General features: G+C 41.5%; 1 pseudogene; it reads left to right on the forward strand.

Moving 5' to 3' along the window:
- The first annotated feature begins 20,426 nt into the window (after positions 1-20,426).
- LOC121820240 (peptidyl-prolyl cis-trans isomerase D-like) lies at positions 20,427-21,517 on the forward strand (annotated as a pseudogene).
- The last annotated feature ends 4,159 nt before the right edge of the window (positions 21,518-25,676 follow it).

Genomic DNA, 25,676 nt, shown 5'->3' on the forward strand with positions numbered 1-25,676 from the left:
CGTGCTCCCATCTGTGTTCCATGAGTATCCACACTTGATGTGAAGCTCTTGGTTTCATCCTTCTTGACACTAATCTTTTATGCCATTGTTTCTGAACAGCATAACGAGCTCATCATACTTTGAACTCTTTGAGAGCAGGCATGTTGTCTTATTAGACTTTGTGTTTAATAAGCCTGTAGGACATACTAATCTCCAGAGACGTGCAAATACCTGTTGTTAGCCCCAGGAAGGAAGAATGATTTCAAAGGGGAAAGAAGTGGTTTTTATAGCATAGGTCATCCTTGGAAGCTGTGGGGCTTTTAATGGGACATGTAAAGTGATAATAAACCCTACTTACATTTTCCTCTGTCCCTTGGGCCTGTTGCTAATCTCTCCTGTGTCTGTCCTCTCTCTGCCCTTCTGTGGGTTCAGGCCACAGGATTGGACATAGTTGTTTCCTAGCCCCAGTGTTCCTGGAGGATAACAATCTCATTGGGCATTAAGCCAGCTGTGGAGGTTTTGTAAGGACAAATTCAAGGTCTTAAAAGAGGAGCAAAATGTCAACTTAAATAGTGAATGCAATTCCATCTATGTATATATGCACAAGTCTGGAGAATAGTCATTGAAGCGTATAGTAACAGCTGGCATCCCTTCTCAGCAAAGTAGTTTAAGTCTGTGACTTGGTACCTTTCATGACTTTAAAAATTTCTCAGGCGTATTCCTCTGCATACTGGTTTTGGTCCGGCTTCCTCTTTTCCCTGTCACCGTGCCTCCAGTTACGTGCATCTTCTCTTTTACCCACTGTGTGTCTTATGATCTTTACTACTCTTCTGTTCTCTTCAGTCTTAATGTTCTCTTGTGATAGACCTTCTAACTGACCATTTCTCCTTTGGGCTGTATTTAATTATCTGTGAAATCCAACCGTAGAGTTGCCAATATCAGGTTTTGTATTTTCCAGTGCTAAAACTTCCATTTGGTTCTTCCTTAGAATTTTTAGTTTTCTTTCAACATTAGCAATTTTTTCACTGATTTCTTCAGCAAATTAAGCATAAATATTTTAAAGCCCCTTATCTGTGTCCTCAGTCAGTTCGTTTCTACTATCTGTTGTTTCTCTTCATTTTTAAAATAAACTCTTTTGTTCTCATATAGCTGGGTTTTTTTTTTTTTTCAGAGCTGAATATTTTATATGAAAATATTTAAGGCTCTAGATAATGTGATCTTACTCCAGACAGGATTTAAATTTGCTTCTGGTAGGACTAGGGGCACTAATCAGCCTAATCAACTCAGGGCTTCAGTTGATTTAGAGCAAGGGTTTTGAGCCCTTGGGAGACTCCGCCCTGTATCTGGCTCACCTAGCAAAACCCCAACTCAAAGTAAAGGGCACTTAACAGTGCTTCCCTTCCTAAAACAGCTGTGGAGTCCAATTTTCACTTTCGAGTCCAATGATAAGGTGAGCAATAACCAACAGGCCAAATCTAGCCTACCACTTGGTATTTGGAAATAAAGTTTCATTGGAACACAGTCATGTCCATTTGTTTACCTATTGCCTAAGCTACTTCTAAGCTAAACTTGCAGAATTGAATAGTTGTAGGAGACTATGACTCTCAAAGCCAAATTTATTTATTATTTGTAGAATTTTGCTGACCCATATCCTGGATCCCTAAATATAAGGAAAGCTCTGTCCAGTTTCTCTTTGAGTTACTTCTTCCAGAAATGGCAAATATTCCTAAAGGAAAAATAGCCCCAAACCCCAGGGTAAACTTTTTTGTTTCTTCCTTGTACTGGATCTTAAACCTGTAATATTTTTTTAACTGCACCATTACCTCTCTGATGCCTTCAACTAGAATTTTCCCCAGCATTCTCTAATTGTTATTTGTAGGGAGGGTTGATCTGAATTTTAGTTTGCGTTTATTGGAAGCAGAAATCTTTATAAGACAGTTTAACCACCAGTGTTTAAAAAAAAAAATTATTTGGCTACACCAGTCTTAGTTGCAGTACATAGGAGCTTCAGTCTTTTTAGTTGCAGCATGTGGGGTCTAGTTCCCTGACCAGGGATCAAACCCAGGCCCCCTACATGGAGGGTACAGAGTCTCAGCCTCAGGTTTTAGACAAATCCAGCCTGATAGCGGGTGCTCCACCATCCCTTCTTGGTTAAAATGTTGTTTGCAGGGGTGTTGTCCTTTGTTACTTTTGATCTGCCCTAGTTGTTTGCTCTAGTGACGTAGGGTGCAGTTATTCTAGACTTGGGTCTTACACTAATAAGAAGTGCTATCACTACACAAAAGTTCCTTCCTTCCTAAACTATTTCAGTAGCATATTTACTTCACTAAGTTCCTGCCCCTTAAAATATATCCTGCATATCTGCTTCTGAATCGTCAAAATGGCAGTCTTAATCAGGCTCTCAAAAACCTTCAGTGATTCTCATTGTCTAAGGAAATCCTTGACATTTAAGCTTTTTTTTGTTTTTTCTTCATCCCATTTTTTAAGTTTTTCTATTTCCCTAATCTGGTCAAAATATATTGGTCACATACATTGATCAATGTGGACATTCAGCTCTGCTAAAAAAAAAAAAAAAAAAAAACCAGTCAATGCTTCTTTCTCATATAAAATGAATTTCCTCCCATTTATACTCTTCAAAGTTCATTTCAGATGGCATTTTGTCTAACCATATTTTCCTTATCCTTCTATGCCTCATAGTGGTTTAATACCTGGTACACATTCAATAAACATGGTTTTCACTGGAAATAAGAGTTGTGTTCTAAGATATTTGCTTTGAGTATTTCTTCAATAACAGATAACCATTCTTCATTGGAGTACTGTCAGTCTTTTATTATTCTTCCATAAGTGTTTGAATATTAATAAAGTAAATGAACTTCCTAAATTAATGAAGTTATTCCTTTAGCATTGGAGTGACTAAACAGTAATAGATAATCAGTTCAGATCAGTCCCTCAGTCGTGTCCGACTCTTTGTGACTCAGCACGCCAGGCCTCCCTGTCCATCACCAACTCCTGGAGTTCACTCAGACTCACGTCCATCGAGTCAGTGATGCCATCCAGCCATCTCATCCTCTGTCGTCCCCTTCTCCTGCCCCTAATCCCTCCCAGCATCAGAGTCTTTTCCAATGAGTCAGCTGTTCACATGAGGTGGCCAAAGTGCTGGAGTTTCAGCTTCAGCATCATTCCTTCCAAAGAAATCCCAGGGCTGGTCTCCTTCAGAATGGACTGGTTGGATCTCTTTGCAGTCCAAGGGACTCTCAAGAGTCTTCTCCAACACCACAGTTCAAAAGCATCAATTCTTCGGCACTCAGCCTTCTTCACAGTCCAACTTTCACATCCATACATGATCACTGGAAAAACCATAGCCTTGACTAGACAGACCTTTGTTGGCAAGTAATGTCTCTGCTTTTCAATATGCTATTTAGGTTGATCATAACTTTCTTTCAAGGAGTAAGCATCTTTTAATTTCATGGCTGCAATCACCATCTGCAGTGATCTATTTCCATGAAGTGATGGGACCAGATGCCATGATCTTCGTTTTCTGAATGTTGAGCTTTAAGCCACCTTTTTCACTCTCCACTTTCACTTTCATCAAGAGGCTTTTTAGTTCCTCTTCACTTTCTGCCATAAGGGTGGTGTCATCTGCATATCTGAGGTTATTGATATTTCTCCAGGCAATCTTGATTCCAGCTTGTGTTTCTTCCAGTTCAGCATTTCTCATGATGTACTCTGCATAGAAGTTAAATAAGCAGGGTGACAATATACAACCCTGACATACTCCTTTTCCTATTTGGAACCAATCTGTTGTTACATGTCCACTTCTAACTGTTGCTTCCTGACCTGCATATAGGTTTCTCAAGAGGCAGGCCAGGTGGTCTGGTATTCCCATCTCTTTCAGAATTTTCCACAGTTTCTTGTGATCCACACAGTCAAAGGCTTTGGCATAAGTCAATAAAGCAGAAATGTTTTTCTGGAACGCTCTTGCTTTTTCCATGATCCAGCAGATGTTGGCAATTTGATCTCTGTTTCCTCTGCCTTTTCTAAAACCAGCTTGAATATCAGGAAGTTCACGGTTCACGTATTGCTGAAGCCTGGCTTGGAGAATGTTGAGCATTACTTTACTAGCATGTGAGATGAGTGCAATTGTGCAGTAGTTTGAGCATTCTTTGGCATTGCCTTTCTTTGAAACTGGAATGAAAACTGACCTTTTCCAGTCCTGTGGCCACTGCTGAGTTTTCCAAATTTGCTGGCATATTGAGTGCTGCACTTTCCCAGCATCATCTTTCAGGATTTGAAATAGGTCCACTGGAATTCCATCACCTCCACTAGCTTTGTTCATAGTGATGCTTTCTAAGGCCCACTTGACTTCACATTCCAGGATGTCTGGCTCTAGGTGAGTGATCACACCATCATGATTATCCGGGTCATGAAGATCTTTTTTGTACAGTTCTGTGTATTCTTCCCACTTCTTAATAGCTTCTGCTTCTGTTAGGTCCATACCACTTGTCCTTTATTGAGCCCATCTTTGCATGAAATGTTCCCTTGGTATCTCTAATTTTCTTGAAGAGATCTCTAGTCTTTCCCATTCTGTTGTTTTCCTCTATATAAAGGTTATTATCAGATAGAGTATTGACAGATTTCTTATAACAAACTATTGATAGCAGTTGAATAATTTTAATTCACAGATATCCTATTTTTATTCGAGTAGCAAGGTAAATGAAAGAGGAGAGTGAAAAAGTTGGCTTAAAGCTCAACATTCAGAAAACAAAGATCATGGCAGCTGGTCCCATCACTTCATGGGAAATAGTGGAAACAGTGGGGAATAGATGGGGAAACAGTGGAAACAGTGTCAGACTTTATTTTGGGGGGCTCCAAAGTCACTGCATATGGTGATTGCAGCCATGAAATTAAAAGACACTTACTCCTTGGAAGGAAAGTTATGACCAACCTAGATAGCATATTCAGAAGCATAGATATTACTTTGCCAACTAAGGTCCGTCTAGTCAAGGCTATGGTGTTTCCAGTGGTCATGTATGGATGTGAGAGTTGGACTGTGAAGAAGGCTGAGCACCAAAGAATTGATGCGTTTGAACTGTGGTGTTGGAAAAGACTCTTGAGAGTCCCTTGGACTGCAAGGAGATCCAACCAGTCCATTCTGAAGGAGACCAGCCCTGGGATTTCTTTGGAAGGAATGATGCTAAAGCTGAAACTCCAGTACTTTGGCCACCTCATGCGAAGAGTTGACTCATTGGAAAAGACTCTAGTGCTGGGAGGGATTGGGGGCAGGAGGAGAAGGGGACGACAGAGGATGAGATGGCTGGATGGCATCACTGACTGATGGACGTGAGTCTGAGTGAACTCCGGGAGTTGGTGATGGACATGGAGGCCTGGCATGCTGGGATTCATGGGGTCGCAAAGAGTTGGACACGGCTGAGCGACTGAAGTGAACTGAACTGAGCAAGGTAAACCATGTGACTAGTATCTAAGAATTCTAATATGTTAAACACTTAGAGCCCTTATTAATTCTACTAATCTCAAATCTCTGGATAGTTTTATGTGAGTATTTTTAAGAGTAGAGTCAGATTAGTTACTTTAAGAATCCAGTGGAAGATGTATGAAAAGTGTGCTTGAAAAGATATGTGTTTTAAAACTTTTTTACATGGATTAGAATCTCTAATTTCTTAATGTATATAAAGTGGGGTAAGCATCTTGTTCATAACCTTTGTGTAGTATTTAAATCTATGATGAAAAACAAATTCTATTTGTGTCTTTGAACAACTTGACTTCAATAGTTCTAAGCCTTGTTGGCAAGTGGCAAGTAGTATTCAGAGCAATAACCAAAAAGATATATACAAAATATATACAAAAGTAAGAACCACTCTAATGGTAGAAAGTGAAGAGGAACTAAAGAGCCTATTGATGAGGGTGAAAGAGAAGAGTGAAAAACCTGGCTTAACATTCAACATTCAAAAAACGAAGATCATGGCATCCAGTCCCATCACTTCACGGGAAACAGAAGGGGAAACAGTGGAAGCAGTGACAGATTTTATTTTCTTAGTCTTCAAAATCAATGAATATGGTGTTTATAGTCACAAAATTAAAAGATGCTTGCTCCTTGGAAGAAAAACTATGATAAACCTATACAGCATATTAGAAAACAGAGACATCACTTTGCCAACAATGGTCCATATAGTCAAAGCTATGGTTTTTCCAGTAGTCATGTATGGATATGAGAGTTGGACCATAAAGAAGTCTAAGCACCAAGAAACTGATGCTTTCAAATTGCAATACTTGAGAAGACTCTTGAGAGTTTCTTGGGCTGCAAGAGATCAAACCAGTCAATCCTAAAGGAAATCAGTCCTGAATATTCACTGAAAGGACTGATGTTGAAGCTGAAGCTCTAATACTTTGGCCACCTGATGCAAAGAGCCAAGCTATTGGAAAAAGGCCCTGATGCTTGGAAAGATTGAAGGCAAAAGGAGAGGGGAACAGCAAAGGATGGGATGGTTAGATAGAATCACTGACTCAGTGGATACGTATATGAGCAAAGTCTGGGAGGTAGTGGAGGACAGAGGAGTCTGGTGTGCTGCAGTCCATGGGGTTGCAAAGAGTCAGACATGACTTAGCAACTGAACAGCAACAGCCAAAAGGTCAGAGCTAGGAAATGTTCCTAGAATACATATTATAGTGGAGAGTGAAGAGTGGTGGAATCGAATGCCGACTGTGTTGAGGACCCACAGGATTGGTGAGCTTGGAGGAATGGGAAGAGTTTTTAATCTGGGTTTTGAGTTCAGAATGCAAGTGATAGTAACTTTTATTTGCAAAAAGTGTGGCAAATGTATAAGGATTTATGAATCAATGCTAATATTTGCCCATCAATGAATCTGGGGCAGAAGCAGGAAAAAATGAATCTGGAGAAGAAAGAAGGGAATAGCATCACTCTATGGTACTCAGGAAGGTCCCATTACTGATAGGAGGAATGCTTGCTTCTATTTCATGTGAATGAGGCAATGTATGGGGGATTGCTTATTCCAAAACATCTGTCAGTATTTCACAACTAGTGATTCACACTTTTGAACAGCTAGTATAATTCACATTTTACTCAGCTTGAATTTCTCTTTTAATAGATTTTGTTTTTAGAGAAACTTTCGGTTTACAGAAAAGCTGCACAGAAAATATACCCATTCTCATTCCAGCTCTGCACACAATTTTTCCTACTATTAACATCTTGCATTAGTGTGATACATTCTTTGTAAGTGATGAGCCAATACTGATCTATTACTTTTACTAAAGTCTGTAGTTTATAATGGGGCTTCTCTGCTGGCTCAGTAGTAAAGAATGAGCCTGCAATATGGGAGACTTGGGTTCGGTCCTTGAGTCAGGAAGATCCCCTGGAGCAGGAAATGACAATCTACTCCAGTATTCTCGCTTAGGAAATTCCATGGGGGAATTTTAGAGGGGCCTGGTGGGCTACAGTCCATGGGGTCAAAAGAGAGTTGGGCACAACTTGGCGACAACATAGTTTATAATAGGGTTTGCATCTCTGAACAGTTCTCTGGGTTTTGGCAAATACATAGTGTCAGCAATCCACCACTGCAGTATTAAACAGTCTGACCACCCTAAAAATCTTCTGTGCTCCATTTATTTATTCCTCCCTGTTGCTGAACTCTTCTCAACCACTGTTCTTTTCACTGTCTCCACAGTATTGCCTTTTCCAAAATGTCATATAGTTGTGATTATATTGTATATAACCTTTTCTGATAACAGTGCGCATGTAAGATTTATCCATATGCCTTGATAGCTTATTTCTATGGCTTAAAAGCTTATTTCTTCTTATCACTGATTATTCCATTGTATGGATATACCACGGTTTATCCATTCACTCATTCAAGGATACGTGATTGTTTCCAGGTTTTTGGCAATTATGAATATAAAGATTCTATAAGCTTTTGTGTGCAGGTTTTCATGTGGACATATTTTCAACTTTTGTTGAATAAATATCTAGAAGTACAATTGCCAGGTTACATGGTATATTTAGCCTATAAAACACTGCCAAACTGTCTTCCAAAATGACTTGTCGTTTTGCTTTCTCATCAGCAATGATTGAGACTTCCAACTGCATTTAGTGTTATCACTGTTTAGGACTTTAAATTCTAATGAGTGGCATCTCATTATTATTTTAATTTGCATTTCCCTGGTACTATACAATGTTGAGCATATTTTCATACTCTTATTTACCATTTCTGTCTTCTTTGGTGAAATGTCTGTTTGAATCTGTTGCCCATTTAAAAAATTGAGTTGTTTGGTTTCTCACTGTTGAATTTTAAGAGTTCTCTGTACATTTTGGACAGAAGTCCTTTATCAAATGTGTATGGGCTATGGTTTATATTTCCAGTCTATGGCTTATATTTGATTCTCTGAAAGTGTCTTTCTTAAGACGGAACTTTTAATTTTTAACAAAGTTCAACTTTTAAATTTTTTCTCTGATGAAATATGTTTTTGATGGGGTACCTAAAAAGTCATCACCCAACCGCAAGGTCACATAGATTTTTCCCCGATGTTATCTTCTAGGAGTTTTTTACTTTTCATGTTACACTTAGATCTTGACCCATTTTACGTTAATTTTTGTGAGAGCTCTAAGGTCTGTATCTAGATTCACATTTTGCATGTGCATATTCTTTTGTTTCGGAGAAGGTGATGGCACCCCACTCCAGTACTCTTGCCTGGAAAATGCCATGGACGGAGGAGCCTGGTAGGCTGCAGTCCGTGGGGTCGCTAAGAGTTGGACACATCTGAGCGACTTCCCTTTCACTTTTCACTTTCATGCATTGGAGAAGGAAATGGCAATCCACTCCGGTGTTCTTGCCTGGAGAATCCCAGGGACGGGGGAGCCTGGTGGGCAGCTGTCTATGGGGTCGCACAGAGTCGGACACGACTGAAGCGACTTAGCAGCAGTAGCAGCATCCTGTTGTTCAGCACCATTTTCTGAAAAAGACTATCCTTTCTCCATTTATTGCCTTTGCTCTTTGTCAAAGATCAGTTCAGTTCAGTTCAGTTGCTCAGTCGTGTCCAACTCTTTGCGACCCCATGAATCTCAGCACACCGGGCCTCCCTGTCCATCACCAACTCCCAGAGTTCACTCAGACTCACGTCCATCGAGTCCGTGATGCCATCCAGCCATCTCATCCTCTGTCGTCCCCTTCTCCTCCTGCCCCTAATCCCTCCCAGCATCAGAGTCTTTTCCAATGAGTCAACTCTTCGCATGAGGTGGCCAAAGTACTGGAGCTTCAGCCTTAACATCATTCCCTCCAAAGAACACCCAAGGATGATCTCCTTTAGAATGGACTGGTTGGATCTCCTTGCAGTCCAAGGGACTCTCAAGAGTCTTCTCCAACACCACAGTTCAAACGCATCAATTCTTTGGCTCTCAGCCTTCTTCACAGTCCAACTCTCACATCCATACATGACCACTGGAAAAACCATAGCCTTGACTAGATGGACCTTTGTTGGCAAAGTAATGTCTCTGCTTTTCAATATGCTATCTAGGTTGGTCATAACTTTCCTTCCAAGGAGTAAGTGTCTTTTAATTTCAGGGCTGCAGTCACCATCTGCAGTGATTTTGGAGCCCAAAAATATAAAGTCTGCCACTGTTTCCACTGGTTCCCCATCTGTTTGCCATGAAGTGATGTCAAAGATCAGTTGACTGTAAACTCAGGGGTTGCAATTCACTTTTAAAATAAAGCTCCAAAAAAATAAATAAAATAAAATAAAGCTCCTCTTGGGAAAGGTAAGATTATTAATATTTTAATGTGAAAGAGTTATTCAAAATCTTCTCCTGACAGTAGGTTATTAAATGCACTGTTTTTCCACAGTTTCCTCACTTTTTATGACTTCTGCCTGGAAAGTTTTCTAGACCATCTCTGCTCCAGAACTAAGGAAAAACTGGGATATAGCCATAGCAAATATGAATTCATTTGGCTTGCTTGACCAGGTTAGAGAGTACTGACTGTTGAGGTAGTCAAAATGAGTTAGCAGAAATTTACAACTAAAATATAGCAAAGACATACTCTAATTTCTTCTCAACTTTGTCCAGGGCCTGAGTATGTGGGGATGAGGAAAGTGAAAATGTTAGTTGTTCAGTCATGTCTGACTCTTTCTGGCCTCCATGGACTATAGCCTGCCAGGCTCCTCTAGTCCATGGAATTCTCCAGGCAAGAATACTGGAGTGGGTTGCCATTCCCTTTTCCAGGGGATCTTTGGGACCCAGGGATCAAACCCAGATCTACGGCATTGCAGGTAGGTCTCCTGCATTACCGTCCGAGTCACCAGGGAAGCCTCCAGGGATGAGGGGTTACCTGAAATTAGAACTTTAGTCTTGCAGAACTTTAGTCCTCATCCTCTGGGTAAAGAACTGGGCAGCTCACATCCCTGTCCAGTGATTTACTTACAATGTAAATTGTCAGATTGTTTGAATATAGTAGCCATTGCATTGTCATTAAGCTGTTAGTTATTTTTAGAATAATGTTGCTGTCAATCTTAGCTTTGATGTATGTGATAATTCACAAAGCAAACCAAATGACTTCACATTTCCTATGGCTATATCCATGTTTTTCCTTAGGTCAGGAGAAGAGCTGTTCTAGAAAGCTTTCCAGACAGAAGTCCTAAAAAATGAGGATTACTGTGGAAAAACAGTGCATTTAATAACCTTGAACTATCAGTCCATATATGTAGTGATTAATACTTTCATATGAGAGCCCTATTCCAGGAGTATGTAACAGGAATATATAATTCACTTAAATTTAACCTAATAAAGCAGATACATTACTTTGCCAACAAAGGTCCATCTAGTCAAGGCTATGGTTTTTCCAGTAGTCATGTATGGATGTGAGAGTTGGACTGTGAAGAAAGCTGAGCGCCAAAGAATTGATGCTTTTGAACTGTGGTGTTGGAGAAGACTCTTGAGAGTCCCTTGGACTGCAAGGAGATCCAACCAGTCCATTCTGAAGGAGATCAGCCCTGGGATTTCTTTGGAAGGAATGATGCTGAAGCTGAAACTCCAGTAATTTGACCACCTCATGCCAAGAGTTGACTCATTGGAAAAGACTCTGATGCTGGGAGGGATTAGGGGCAGGAGGAGAAGGGGATGACAGAGGATGAGATGGCTGGATGGCATCACCGACTCCATGGACATGAGTTTGAGTGAAGTCTGGGAGTTGGTGATGGACAGGGAGGCCTGGCGTGCTGCAATTCATGGGGTTTCAAAGAGTTGGACACAACTGAGCAACTGAACTGAACTGAACTGAACTGAATGGCTAGATTTAATTTTCAGTAAAAATTGAAGACTTCAGTCTGAAAGTGGTGGCATGTTTTGTTCCATAAATCTATAAAGGGTAATTTTTTTAAAGTAATATGACTCATGAATATGAAGTGAATATGTGTCAAAGATTTTATTTAACTCATTAATTAAATGCGGGAACTGGAAAAGCTGTTATAGCTAATTCAAAAGATAATCCAAAGAACAAACACATTTATAAATCAGGAATACTGAAATGAATTTCCAAGTGGTTTCAAAATGCCTTTCCTTCATGGGGAAAGGAAGTCAACTAAACCTCCACTAGTGAGAATTTATTTCGTATGGATAAATAAGAATTGTCAGTTAGCGATTATTCTACCTCATTATCAGTTTTCTACAACTTATAAGAGTTGTAAAATAGCTTCAAGGCAATGATAGGCTTAAATCAGATAACCTAGAAGACTGTGCTCTGAACAATGCATAATTTTGTATTGAAGACATTCAGTAACCAATTTTGCCTACTGGAAATTTCCTCACAAATTTTTTTGTGCTTCTGTTCTTTAGATCGTAGGGCATTTGTATGACTTCAAAGATTGTTGAGGCTTGTGGGTATAGATGGTGTTTATAAACTCTTCTTGAATCCAATCCAGACGTGTGATGTTTCTCACCAGGCTACCCTAGGCAAAGCAACAAAGCACTGAAACAAACAAGGACAGATCTATGAAACACAGCCACAAGTCTATTCTGTTTAAATATGCTTATTTATTATAAATAAATCATTACTTCACTTGGCTTTCACTCTCTATTTTTTGGAAGCACACCTTTATTTTTCTCTCATTACTGAATAGATAGTTTTGTAGCTTATGACCCATGTGTTTCAGCTTATTTATCTGTTGCTGCTGCTAAGTTGCTTCAGTCATGTCCGACTCTGTGTGACCCCAGAGATGGCAGCCCATCAGGCTCCACCGTCCCTGGGATTCTCAAGGCAAGAGCCCTGGATTGGGTTGCCATTTCCTTCTCCAATGCATAAAAGTGAAAGTGAAGTCACTCAGTCATGTCTGACTCTTTGCGACCCCATGGACTGCAACCTACAAGGCTCCTCCGTCCAAGGGATTTGCCAGGCAAGAGTACTGGTTATATATCTGATACATAGGCAATAGTTGTATGCGGATTGCCTTATCTCTACACTTTGAGGAGACAATACTTTCTACCATTAATGTATTAACTAGTTGTTATTTCCTCTGGATTCAGTCTTTATACAGATTTAGATGTTTAGGAAGGCTCTTTCTAAAGAATGCCACAGAAAGAGGTCAGCAATAATTTTGTGTGAATTTTCCCCTTTCAGTTTCCCAGAGTCCCAGAGACCATGGTCAACAAGAAGGAGATTGAGGTTGGGGATGGGAGATGGATGTAAATCATGATACTCTAGAGGGAACTTGCTGAAAGGAACATGTAAAGACAGATTTGAAGAAGAGCTGTTTGTAATTATATTCCTTCATATATTAAGAATGTTGTCAACAGCTGGTTTGGAAATCATGCAAGATATATTAGTGGATTTCAACCTCATGAGGGGTAATCTTTATCCCTGAATGACCTCACCTAGTGAAAAAGTTTATTTTTAAAATAAATTTAAAAATCTCCTGTCAGCTGTGTGCTAATCCAAATCATAAGAAATCTTCTTTTATATTTAGAGGGCAGAGTAAAAAAGTTGTTTCTTATATAATATTCATATCTTTCCAGGTCTAATAGACATGGAAATGTCTACTTTTGAGGCTGGAAACTGAAATATAATTTGTTATGAATTCTAAATTTAAATCATATATTTGTAGGAATAGATTATTAAATATTGTTTTCTTTCAATTAAAAAAGAGAAATCCTCTTTTTACCTTGATACTTCTTCATATTAAGAACATTAGGAGAAGCAAATAGAGTGAAAGGAGGTAAAGCTTCTATACTAGGTTGACTAGTGTTAGTCACTCAGTTGTGTCTGACTCTTTGTGACCCTGGGGACTATAACCCATAAGGCTCCTCTGTCCATGGAATTCTCCAAGCAAGAACACTGGAGTGTGTAGCCATTCCCTTCTCCACAGGATCTTCCCAACCCAGGGATGGAACCTGGGTCTCCTGCATTGCAGGCAGATTCTTTTACCGTCTGAGCCACCAGGGAAGCCCCACTAGGTTGACTAGTTGACTAGGTTGACTAGTTGACTAGGTTGACTAGTGTTCCCTCAAATTGATGTCCACCTGGAATTTCAGATCTTGTTTCAGAAGTCCACCCTCCAGAAGTATGGTCTTGCAGATGTAATTAGTTAAAATTAGATCATATTAGATTAGGAAGGGCCCTACTCCAGTGATTAGTGTCCCTATAAGGAGAAAGATCTGAAATGCCGAGAGGGAAGAATACTGTGTAAAAGAGGAATAGAGATTGGAGTGGGGCATCTCCAGGCCAAGGAGGACCACGGGCTGCTGATGACCACCAGAGGCAAGGAAGAGGCAAGGAAGGATTCTTCCCTAAAATTTTGAGATCACAGTCCTGTTCACACCTTGGCTTTGAACTTCTAGCCTCCAGTGTTACCAAACCAGTTTCCTTGGCCCAACAGGTAGCAAGCCAAACACCAAGATGTCAATGTTTGCAGCAGAGAGTTTATTCATGAGGCAGCCAACTGAGGAGATAGGAGAGCAATCTCAGACCCACCTCCTGGAAGATGGGGGACTTGGGACATTGATGGGCGAAGAGTATAGGATGGTTAGAGGTGGAGAGGAAAGTGACTGTAGGGGGGAAAAGGTGACATAACCATCTTCCTGCACAGGCACAACTGAACTACATGCTTCCTCGTGGTACACGTGCAAATCTGGGGGAAGTTAGCGTAAAATGTGGGGGAATTTGGGGCTTTGACATCAAAAGGTCACCTATTGGCAAGCAAGTCTATACTGTGCAGACACAGGTCAGCCCTGTTTGTTCTATCTAATTTCAACCAGGTTTGTTGTGTTACAGGCAGACAGGTTTTAAAAAATAAACTGTTCCCTTATCTGCTGTTCTGTAGAGACAAACCATATGGGCCTTGTTTCTGTAGTGTAGTGGTTATCACGTTCGCCTCACATGCCAGAGGTCCCTGGTTCAAAACTGGGTGGAAACAGATTTTCAGAAGCCTCAGGGTCTCTGTTAGTCACTAATTTCTATTAACACTATGGGGCATGGTTTCAGGTGTTTGTTTGTTTGTGTGTTTTAACTCTATGGAGCACTGTTTCATAAGAATTGTAAGCGAACACATTCTGCTGTTTTCAGCTACCCATGGTAGCCTCGGAAACTAATCCAGCCCCCTTAAGCAAACTGGAGGTGAGGAATGACTTGCCTTCTTTGTCCCCAGCAAACCTCCTTCTCACTCTTGCTTATGTATTTGTTGATGGGCTTTTCATTCCAGTGCTCTAAATGGCACCTGGGAAAGCATGTTTCAGAGGATGAAAGACTCTGAGGTCCTATCAGACGCTGCAGCACCTAGTCTGGGAAGGCTTTTGGGGCAAGTGGAAACTTCCAAATAGCTTTGAAAGAACTAAGGCCACTTCTCTCCAGAGTAAAGGCTTTCAAACAAACAAGAACTGCAGCTCCTCTCCTACCTCCAAACAAGTCCCTCAGCTCAGAGTGTCCCTGACACTGGGACACATCTGGATGTTTGCTCATTTGTCACGTTCCTTTGTCATCACTTCCTGCGCCACCCATGGGTCTCCTGAGTACTTCTCCCAGGAAGCAGGTCCTTGAGACTTGCAGCTGTGATGCACAGAGCAGAGGGCACACAGCTAAAACTTGCCGCTAGAACTTTATTCAGAATCTTCTCAACAAACATCCAGGCTCCTAATCTTTCTGTAGAACTTGGCTGAGGCGATATTGCCTCCTCATCTTGCCTGGTAAAAATAAGAACAAATAAATTCATTTCACCAGCATAGGGTACAAATATGGCTATGTTTTCCCTATTAATGGTTAAATTTTAGCAGAGTGTAGCTCATACGCCTTCTGAGGAGTATTTAGCTGTACTTCCTTTTGAGTTCTCCTCTCCCTGTGGATTGGTCTAGAAATGTGGGGGTAATCCAATTCACAGCCAGTGAGTTCTGCCTTTGTAACAAGGAGACACTGGCAGTGTGGCCAGTGGGGGCTTGCTGCCACTGCTCTCGCGTGCGCGCCCACCAGTGGCTGTCGTCTTGTACTGCAGGTGAAGCCCCCTTGGGGTCTGTGCTGTCCTTTCCTACCAGCCAACTTTGGTCTAAGACACTCTGGTCCACTCTATGAACTAGAAAATACCTGAGAATTTTAAGAAAGGGGTTTGTAGTTGGGCTTTCCCTTCCAGAAGTATAAAAATTAAAATGACACTTCTCAGAACTCTGAGAAGAGAGGAAACCTTTTCTAAGTCACATAAAGTAAAAAACCAGGTCCAGTTATACATGTGTCCTAGGGTAATGGGCACTTAATCAATTTTCTGTAACAAAAAAGATAATTTAGTTTCTCCTCTTTTAGCCAAAAGGAAGCAAACAGTTTTTAAAAATTTCACCTCACTTCTTTTCCTAACACAGTGACCATACTAAGTCAAACATCCTCAACAAATCATTGATTTTATTTAAAAATACTTTAAAATGATAAAAATGGTATGTACTTATTGCAGAATATTTGAAAAAGAGCAGGTATTTCAAAGTGAAAAAAGCCGAGTGACACTTGTCAGTCTGACATCCTAACTACTACCAGGACAGCATCTCTCACTTTTCTGTTTGAACTAAGCCCAAGTAGGGTAAGCATCCAACATCTTACAATGTCCAGACTTGGAAAGAAACCCTGCTCTTGTCTGAGAGAAGGAAATCAAGCTGCCTGTGTCTGTGAGTGCTGCCCTGATGGCAAGAGAGCAAACAGAGAAGCAGAGACTAAGGAAGCACATGGCTAATGAACTCATCAGCCTAACAGAAAACGCATGACTCTTGTATATAGTAATAATTGTTAAACTCCAGGCGGTAGAAATCTTTGATTACAGCAGGCATGCTCATGAATTTCACCCTCCACGTGATTCTCCCTGATAAGGATTCAGTGAACTTGCAGAATTATGGTCCCCTTACCCTATCCATTTCTTCTGAGGGAAAAGGACTTGGTGATAAGAGATTAGGTAAATCTGCTTTAGGATTGTTGCTGATGATGCTCATGGAAACGTGTGATTTGCTCCAAGTTTTTGATTTTTCTTTAATGCAATTGAGGGACAGGTCTGTCATCTGTGACTTTTCATCACACTGCTGCTGGTCACCAGTTAATCTGTTCTAATTACACTAAGCTGATAGCTCGAATGTGGACGATTCATAATTGAGTCTCAAATGCCTACATGTGTGAGAGTCCAGCGAATGGAAATGTATAGGCCTCAGATACCACTGGTGCAAACGTGTGCAAACTACCTCCCTTGGATTCACACAACAGGCCACAATTAAATTGATAATTAATCTAAGCTAATATCAATTTACAATAAAAAGACAAGAATAGCGTTGCAAACAGCAAGCAGATGAAGAAAAATTGATATATGATTAAAAAAGTGTGTTTAAGTGTAGAAATTCCAACTGTGTGTGTATCTTGATCTATTTACAGCATTTTGCTTATTAAATATGAGTTTCAGGAAAGCAGGGAGTTTCCAGTTGTTTGTTTTGTTCAGATGTACTCCCAGTGTCTAGACCAATGCCTGGCAACAGTAGATACTGAGTGAATGAACACACTTCACATAATTACAGTAACAATGCATGACAACCAAATCTCCCAGTAGGAACCTCCACCAACAAACAGCACTTGTTAGAATATAAAAATTCAAGTCTATGGGATTATACTTTATTTGCCCCATAGAGTTATTCCTCAGCCCACTATGGCCCTCCCTTCTCATGTCTGTCTGTGAGCCCTACTTTGAAAATAACAAATCAAGACTCTCTAAGCCTTGCTACAGTTGTTCCCCAGTGTCCATAGGATTGATTCCAAGACCTCTGCAGATACCAAAATCCCTGGATGCTCAAGTCCCTTATATAAAAGTGTGCTGTGTACAGCTGGCCTCTGATGAGTGGGTTCTTCATCCTCACAGTTGGTTGAATCCGAAGATGCTGAACCCAGCGATATGAAGGACAAACTGTCCTCCCCAGGTGATGCATATGTGTCTTTAGTTTGAGAAGCACTAAGGACTGCAGTACAGGGTGGTGACTCTAGTCAACAACATCATGTTGTGTCCTTGAAAGTGGCTAAGAGAGTAGATCTTGAGTGTTTTTACTACACACACACACACACACGCATGCACCCATATGTATACAATCCATGTGACATGAAGGATGTGGAAGATAACTTTATTGGGGTAATCATTTTGCAAGTTATACGCACATTAACTTGTCACATACATCTTCAGCTGAATTTAGTCGCTCAGTCATGTCTGACTGTTTGCAACCCCATGGACTGCAGCACACCAGGTCTCCCTGTCCTTCACCATCTCCCAGAGCTTGCTCAAACTTAGGTCCATCGAGTCAGTGATGCCATCCAACCCTCTCATCTTCTGTCATCCCCTTCTCCTCCTGCCTGCAATCTTTCTCAGCATCAACATCTTTTCCAGTGAGACAGTTCTTCGCATCAAGTGGCCAAAGTATTGGAGCTTCAGCTTCAGCATCAGTCCTTCCAATGATTATTCTGGACTAATTTCCTTTGGGATTGACTGGTTGGATCTCCTTGAAGTCCAGGGGACTCTCAAGAGTCTTCTCCAACACCTCAGTTCAAAAGCATCAATACATCTTGAACCTAAAGGACTTCCCTGTAGCTGAAACGGTCAAGAATCTGCCTGAGATGCAGGAGACCAGTGTTTGATCCCTGGGTTGGGAAGTCCCTCTGGAGAAGAGAATGGCAATCCACTCCAGTATTCTTGCCTGGAGAATTCCATGGACCAAAGAGCCTGGTGGGCTACAGCTCATGGGGCCACAAAGAGTCAGATACTACTGAAAGACTAAAACACACAATTGTCTGTCAATAATATCTCAGTATAACCGAGGGGAAGCTACTGCAGTCACTCTCTGATCCCTTGGCCCTGCACCAGCCGACTCCAAACAGAGGCAATAGAGACACCTGAGTGATTGCAGTGGGTCTTGAGTTAGTTCATCAATCAACAAATGCTAATTACGCTAGGCGCCATGCCTTTAGTTCCCTGTGTGTCTCCCCTGACTACTACACAAAAGTCTCACTGTTAGTCACATGGAGTGTCAAATCATGAGTCACCTCAGTAAAGACATCATTCAACCCCTTTATTTTGCCTGTGAGGAAACTAAAATTGTGAATGGCCTCGGGTCTGTAGAACAGACTAAAATCCAGGTTTTTGTTTATATCACGTTTTATCCTTCTTCTGTGTAAAACTCAAGAGAGATATGGTTAGATTTGACCCCTACCCATAGGACCAGACACCTGAAGTAGGGAGAGCTTGTCTGCAGAAGGCTTGAGGAAAGGAAAGTGATACTTGGGAATGACCTCCTTACATTCACCTCCTATCATGGATGAGAGAGCATTTAAAGAGAGGGTTGAGAATGGATACATGTATATGTATGGCTGAGTCCCTTTGCTGTCCACCTGAAACTCTCACAACATTGTTAATCAGCTATACTCCAATAGGAACTAAAAAGTTTTAAAAATAAAAAGAAAGGGTTAAAGTGCAGGTCAGATTTTGACAGGAAGAACTGGGTAGAAGGGAGAGTAGTTCAGGCCTCAAGGTCTCGCCAGAGATGAGGCTGCAGAGGTTGTGTGTGGAGACAGTGAACGGGCCACTCAGCGGGATTTGAGGAGACTAGACTGTGGAGTTCGGGTCATGTCGTGGAGAATGTCAACCCTAAGCTTGGAACAGGAAAGCACTGAGTTTGGAAATAATCTTTAAAGCCCTCCCAGATTGTTTTTCCCAGCACCAAACTCTGTCTCTTATCTTTGGCTCAGAGCTTGTCAAGGAAAGTCACTTTTTGCTTCTTAAGTGTTGTTGGTTTCCTCCTTCCAATTGCTCTTCCTCACGTCTACGAGCTGTTTTTAAACTCCGCTTGGCTGTGTTGCCTACTGCTCAAAATATTTTGAGAACTTAAAATAGAGGACTAAAGGTAAGGCTGCTAAGCCTGCCATTTGGTGCCCCCTGCAACCTGACCCCCACTTTCCTCTCTGATTTTATTCCCCATGACTTGCTGTAGAGCTCCCTGCCCTCATCAAGCTGAAGAATCCACTGCTTTACAGTAAATTAAACATGTTTCCACCTACGGTCACAGCCTCCGCTGAAACAGCATGTCTAAGTCCATGAGTCTCATCTTCCTTTTGCATCTAGCTCCTCCAAGATTCCCCTGATTCACCCCACTATAACCTTCAGCTACCATCTCTTCTTAAAAACCTTTGCACTTTTCCCTATTATTCAAATGGCAACTGATTTATTTTCTCATTGAGCTGAAATTTGTGGATGCCTGCTGAGCGTCAGGTCCTAAAACATGAGTGTCAGAATTCCAGCCCTGGAAGAGCTGATGATCTAGTGGGGGAGAGAGTCAGTCTCACAAGCGTATGAGAGATGTAGTGATGGTGGTAAAGTTCAGTAATGTGAGAGCAACCAAGACAAAGTAATGAGAGGGATGAAAAACAAAAGGGAGGGAGACAGGGAGAAGGAAGGGAAAGCGAAGGGGAGGGGGGCGGAATGCGAAGGCTTTTTGGTAACAGTGATTTCCCAGTTTAGCTTTGAAGAATGGGTCATAGTCAGAAAGGGTTGATGGGATGGGAAAGGATGAGTCCATGTGGAGTCTTGCAGCTGACAGTGGCAAATTTGAAGAATCGCTGAAGTTAACTTAGCAGGTAATTGCTGATGATGCTCGTGGAAATGTGTGATTTGCTCCATGCTTTTAGGAACGATTTTTCTTTAACCCAGTTGAGGGGCAGGTGCATCATCTGTGAGTTTTTTGTCACATTGCTGCAGATCCCCAGTTAATCAGCTCTATAGTTGGAAAACTGCTTCAAAAATAAACCAATATTAAAATTCTTCCATGAAACAAGTTCTTTTAAAACAGAACTTGTGGGTGGACCTTGCGACTTTAGGGTTCGAGCTGTCCAGTGATCACGTGGTGTTACGAGGTGGTCATACACGCGTCTTAAGGCCGCAATGTTGCCTCCATGCCCCAGGCTAAGCTCTCCAACCCCGGTAACCCCTGAGTCTTCTTCAATGTGGACATCGGAGGGGAGCAAGTTGGTTGAATTGTCTTATAATTGTTTGCAGATATTATACCCAAAACTGCAGAATTTTTGTGCATTGTATACAGGAGCAAAAATCACTGGACCCACCACTGGAAAACCTCCCTGTTTCAAAGGATGTCCTTTGCGTCGAATTATTAAGAACTTGATGACTCAGGGTGGAGACGTCTCAAATCAGAATGGGACAGGTGGAGAAAGCATTTGTGGTGAAAAACTTGAAGGTGAAAATTTCCGTTAAAAGCATAACGAGGAGGGATTGCTGAGCATGGCCAAAGCGGGCAGCAACACCAACAACTTACAGTTCATCACCACGGTTCTGACTCCACACTTGGATGGGAAGCACATAGTATTTGGCCAAGGGATTAAAGAATGGGTGTGGCAAAGATTCTGGAAAATGTGGAGGTGAAAGGTGAAAAACCTGCCCAATTGTGTGTTATTGCAGAATGCGGAGAGATGAAAGAAGGTTATGATCGGGAAATATTCCCAAGGGATGAATCTGGTGACAGTCACCCAGATTTCCCCAAGGATGCGGACGTGGATTTAAAAGAGATAGATAAAATTGTATTAATATCAGACTTAAAACATTAGAAATACATTTTTCAAATCCCAGAACTGGCAGATGGCTATTAAAAAATACACAAAAGTTTTAAGGTATGTGGAAGGCTCTAGGGCTGCTGCTGAGGACGCAGATGGAGCAAAGCTGCAGCCTGTCACTTTGAGCTGCGTGCTGAATATCAGCACTTCCAAACGGAAGATGTCCGATCAGCAGGGTGCAGTCGATAGCTGTTTGGAGGCCCTTGAAATAGACCCATCAAATACTAAAGCACTGTACTGTAGAGCCCAAGGATGGCAAGGATTAAAAAGAATATGTTCAAGCATTGGCTGGTTTTAAGAAAGCTCAGGAGATAGCACCAGAAGATAAAGCTATCCAGGCAGAATTGCTGCAAGTCAAGCAAAAGATAAAGGCACAGAAAGAAAAAGAGAAGGCAGCTCATGCAAAAATGTTTGCTTAACGAGGAATTCAGTTTTGCTTAAGTGTGCGTTGATTGCATAAGCGAGGAAGACAGAACAAATGGTTTGTCTCATTCTGTTTGATACCTCCGGTGCTACCTCTGATACTCTGGTTCCCCACGTTTACAGTCCAGGAATATGGATAGGGACTTACTCTTAATACACTAGTGTTACAACCTACAGTGCCGTCGACTCCCTTTTCAGTGGCTTTCTGAGTTATTCAAAGGATAGTGGTGTCTCCAGCCTGTTTTTAAGCTCCTAAAGACACATCGTGTTTGAATAAACAGACAAAATCTTGGAAAAAAAACAAACAAGCGGAAAGCGTGTCTTTTCTTCGTTAAACTATAGATAATTGTGATATTGAATTACTAAGGACTTTTTACTCCTCTTCAATCTATGACTCTCTTACTATTGTAATAAAATTCTATCCTTTTGGCAAGCATTTATTGAGTATGGTGTTAGACTCCTCTTATGTATCCCTTCCCACCCTCTCCTCTGCGTGAGCTCTTTCTAACTTCCTCCGGGCACCACTTCCCCACAGCTTTTCTGTTGACCACGAGGTGGGGACTTCGGGAGGTCTCATATATGCACAACTCAGAAACAGAGGGAGACCAGTGGGAGATGGGATCCAGAGATGAAGTCTTCTTTCTTCCTCTCTCAGAAGATTACTTTGAGATACAGTTTCTACACTTAGCAAAGGATGGTCTTCAACAATCAGGCCAACATTTGCCCTCTGAATCCTTTTCCCTCACTTTTGCTCTTCTGGGATTTCTTTCACCAGTAAAGTAGTTACATTTAAAGTCTTTGTCTCCAGAATTCTCTGGCAGTCCAATGAAAGTGGACTCTGCACTTTCATTGCTGAGGGCAGAGGTTTGATTCCTAGTCAGGGAACTAAGATTCCCACAAGCCACTATAGTATAGTAGTTACTAAAAACAAACAAACGAAAAGCTCTTTATCTCAGTCTCTGCCTTCTTGGGACTCCAGGTTCAGTTCAGTTCAGTCGCTCAGTCGAGTCCGACTCTTTGCGACCCCATGAATCGGAGCACGCCAGGCCTCCCTGTCCATCACCATCTCCTGGAGTTCACTCAGACTCACCTCCATCGAGTCAGTGATGCCATCCAGCCATCTCATCCTCTGTCGTCCCCTTCTCCTCCTGGCCCCAATCCCTCCCAGCATCAGAGTCTTTTCCAATGAGTCAACTCTTTGCATGAGGTGGCCAAAGTACTGGAGTTTCAGCTTTAGCATCAGTCCTTCCAAAGAAATCCCAGGGCTGATCTCCTTCAGAATGGACTGGTTGGATCCCTTTGCAGTCCAAGGGACTCTCAAGAGTCTTCTCCAACACCACAGTTCAAAAGCATCAATTCTTCGGCACTCAGCCTTCTTCACAGTCCAACTCTCACATCCATACGTGACTACTGGAAAAACCATAGCCTTGACTAGACGGACCTTAGTCAGCAAAGTAATGTCTCTGCTTTTGGATATGCTATCTAGGTTGGTCATAACTTTTCTTCCAAAGAGTGTCTTTTAATTTCATGGCTGCAGTCACCATCTGCAGTGATTTTGGAACCCCCAAAAATAAAGTCTGACACTGTTTCCACTGTTGCCCCATCTATTTGCCATAAAGTGATACGACCAGATGCCATGATCTTCGTTTTCTGAATGTTGAGCTTTAAGCCACCTTTTTCACTCTCCACTTTCACTTTCATCAAGAGGCTTTTTAGTTCCTCTTCACTTTCTGCCATAAGGGTGGTGTCATCTGCATATCTGAGGTTACTGATATTTCTCCCGGCAATCTTGATTCCAGCTTGTGTTTCTTCCAGCCCAGCGTTTCTCAAGATGTACTCTGCATATAAGTTAAATAAGCAGGGTGACAATATACAGTCTTGACGTACTCCTTTTCCTATTTGGGACCAGTCTGTTGTTCCATGTCCAGTTCTAACTGTTCCTTCCTGACCTGCATACAGATTTCTCAAGAGGCAGGTCAGGTGGTCTGGTATTTCCGTCTCTCTCAGAATTTTCCACAATTTCTTGTGATCCACACAGTCAAAGGCTTTGACATAGTCCATAAAGCAGAAATAGATGTTTTTCTGGAACTCTCTTACTTTTTCCATGATCCAGCAGATGTTGGCAATTTGATCTCTGCTTCCTCTGCCTTTTCTAAAACCAGCTTGAACATCTGGAAGTTCACAGTTCACATATTGCTGAAGCCTGGCTTGGAGAATGTTGAGCATTACTTTACTAGCATGTGAGATGAGTGCGATTGTGCGGTAGTTTGAGCATTCTTTGGCATTGCCTTTCTTTGGGATTGGGATGAAAACTGACCTTTTCCAGTCCTGTGGCCACTGCTGAGTTTTCCAAATTTGCTGGCATATTGAGTGCAGCACTTTCCCAGCATCATCTTTCAGGATTTGAAACAGCTCCACTGGAATTCCATCACCTCCACTAGCTTTGTTCATAGTGATGCTTTCTAAGGCCCACTTGTCTTCACATTCCAGGATGTCTGGCTCTAGATGAGTGATCACAGCATCGTGATTATCCAGGTCATGAAGATCTTTTTTTGTACAGTTCTTCTGTGTATTCTTGCCACCTCTTCTTAATATCTTCTGCTTCTGTTAGGTCCATACCATTTCTGTCCTTTATCGAGCCCATCTTTGCATGAAATATTCCTTTGGTATCTCTAATTTTCTTGAAGAGATCTCTAGTCTTTCCCATTCTGTTGTTTTCCTCTATTTCTTTGCATTGATCGCTGAAGAAGGCTTTCTTATCTCTTCTTGCTATTCTTTGGAACTCTGCATTCAGATGCTTATATCTTTCCTTTTCTCCTTTGCTTTTCGCTTCTCTTCTTTTCACAGCTATTTGTAAGGCCTCTCCAGACAGCCATTTTGCTTTTTTGCATTTCTTTTCCATGGAGATGATCTTGATCCCTGTGTCCTGTAGAATGTCACGAACCTCATTCCATAGTTCATCAGGCACTCTATCTATCAGATCTAGGCCCTTAAATCTATTTCTCACTTCCACTGTATAATCATAAGGGATTTGATTTAGGTCATACCTGAATGGTCTAGCAGTTTTCCCTACTTTCTTCAATTTAAGTCTGAATTTGGTAATAAGGAGTTCATGAGCTGAGCCACAGTCAGCTCCTGGTCTTGTTTTTGTTGACTGTATAGAGCTTCTCCATCTTTGGCTGCAAAGAATATAATCAATCTGATTTCGGTGTTGACCATCTGGTGATGTCCATGTGTAGAGTCTTCCCTTGTGTGGTTGGAAGAGGGTGTTTACTATGACCAGTGCATTTTCTTGGCAAAACTCTATTAGTCTTTGCCCTGCTTCATTCTGCATTCCAAGGCCAAATTTGCCTGTTACTCCAGGTGTTTCTTGACTTCCTACTTTTGCATTCCAGTCCCCTATAATGAAAAGGACATATTTTTTAGGTGTTAGTTCTAAAAGGTCTTGTAGGTCTTCATAGATCCATTCAACTTCAGCTTCTTCAGCGTTACTGGTTGGGGCATAGACTTGGATTACTGTGATATTGAATGGTTTGCCTTGGAAACGAATAGAGATCATTCTGTCGTTTTTGAGATTGCATCCAAGTACTGCATTTCGGACTCTTTTGTTGACCATGATGGCTACTCCATTTCTTCTGAGGGATTCCTGCCTGCAGTAGTAGATATAATGGTCATCTGAGTTAAATTCACCCGTTCCAGTCCATTTTAGTTTGCTGATTCCTAGAATGTTGACGTTCACTCTTGCCATCTCTTGTTTGACCACTTCCAATTTGCCTTGATTCATGGACCTGACATTCCAGGTTCCTATGCAATATTGCTCTTTACAGCATCGGACCTTGCTTCTATCACCAGTCACATCCACAGCTGGGTATTGTTTTTGCTTTGGCTCCATCCCTTCATTCTTTCTGGAGTTGTTTCTCCACTGATCTCCAGTAGCATATTGGGCACCTAATGACCTGGGGAGTTCCTCTTTCAGTGTCCTATCATTCTGCCTTTTCATACTATTCATGGGGTTCTCAAGGCAAGAATACTGAAGTGGCTTGCCATTCCCTTCTCCAGTGGACCACATTCTGTCAGACTTCTCCACCATGACCTGACCATCTTGGGTTGCCCAGCAGGCATGGCTTAGTTTCATTGAGTTAGACAAGGCTGTGG

The sequence above is a fragment of the Ovis aries genome, chromosome 8, assembly GCF_016772045.2.
Source record: "Ovis aries strain OAR_USU_Benz2616 breed Rambouillet chromosome 8, ARS-UI_Ramb_v3.0, whole genome shotgun sequence".
NCBI lineage: Eukaryota > Metazoa > Chordata > Mammalia > Artiodactyla > Bovidae > Ovis > Ovis aries.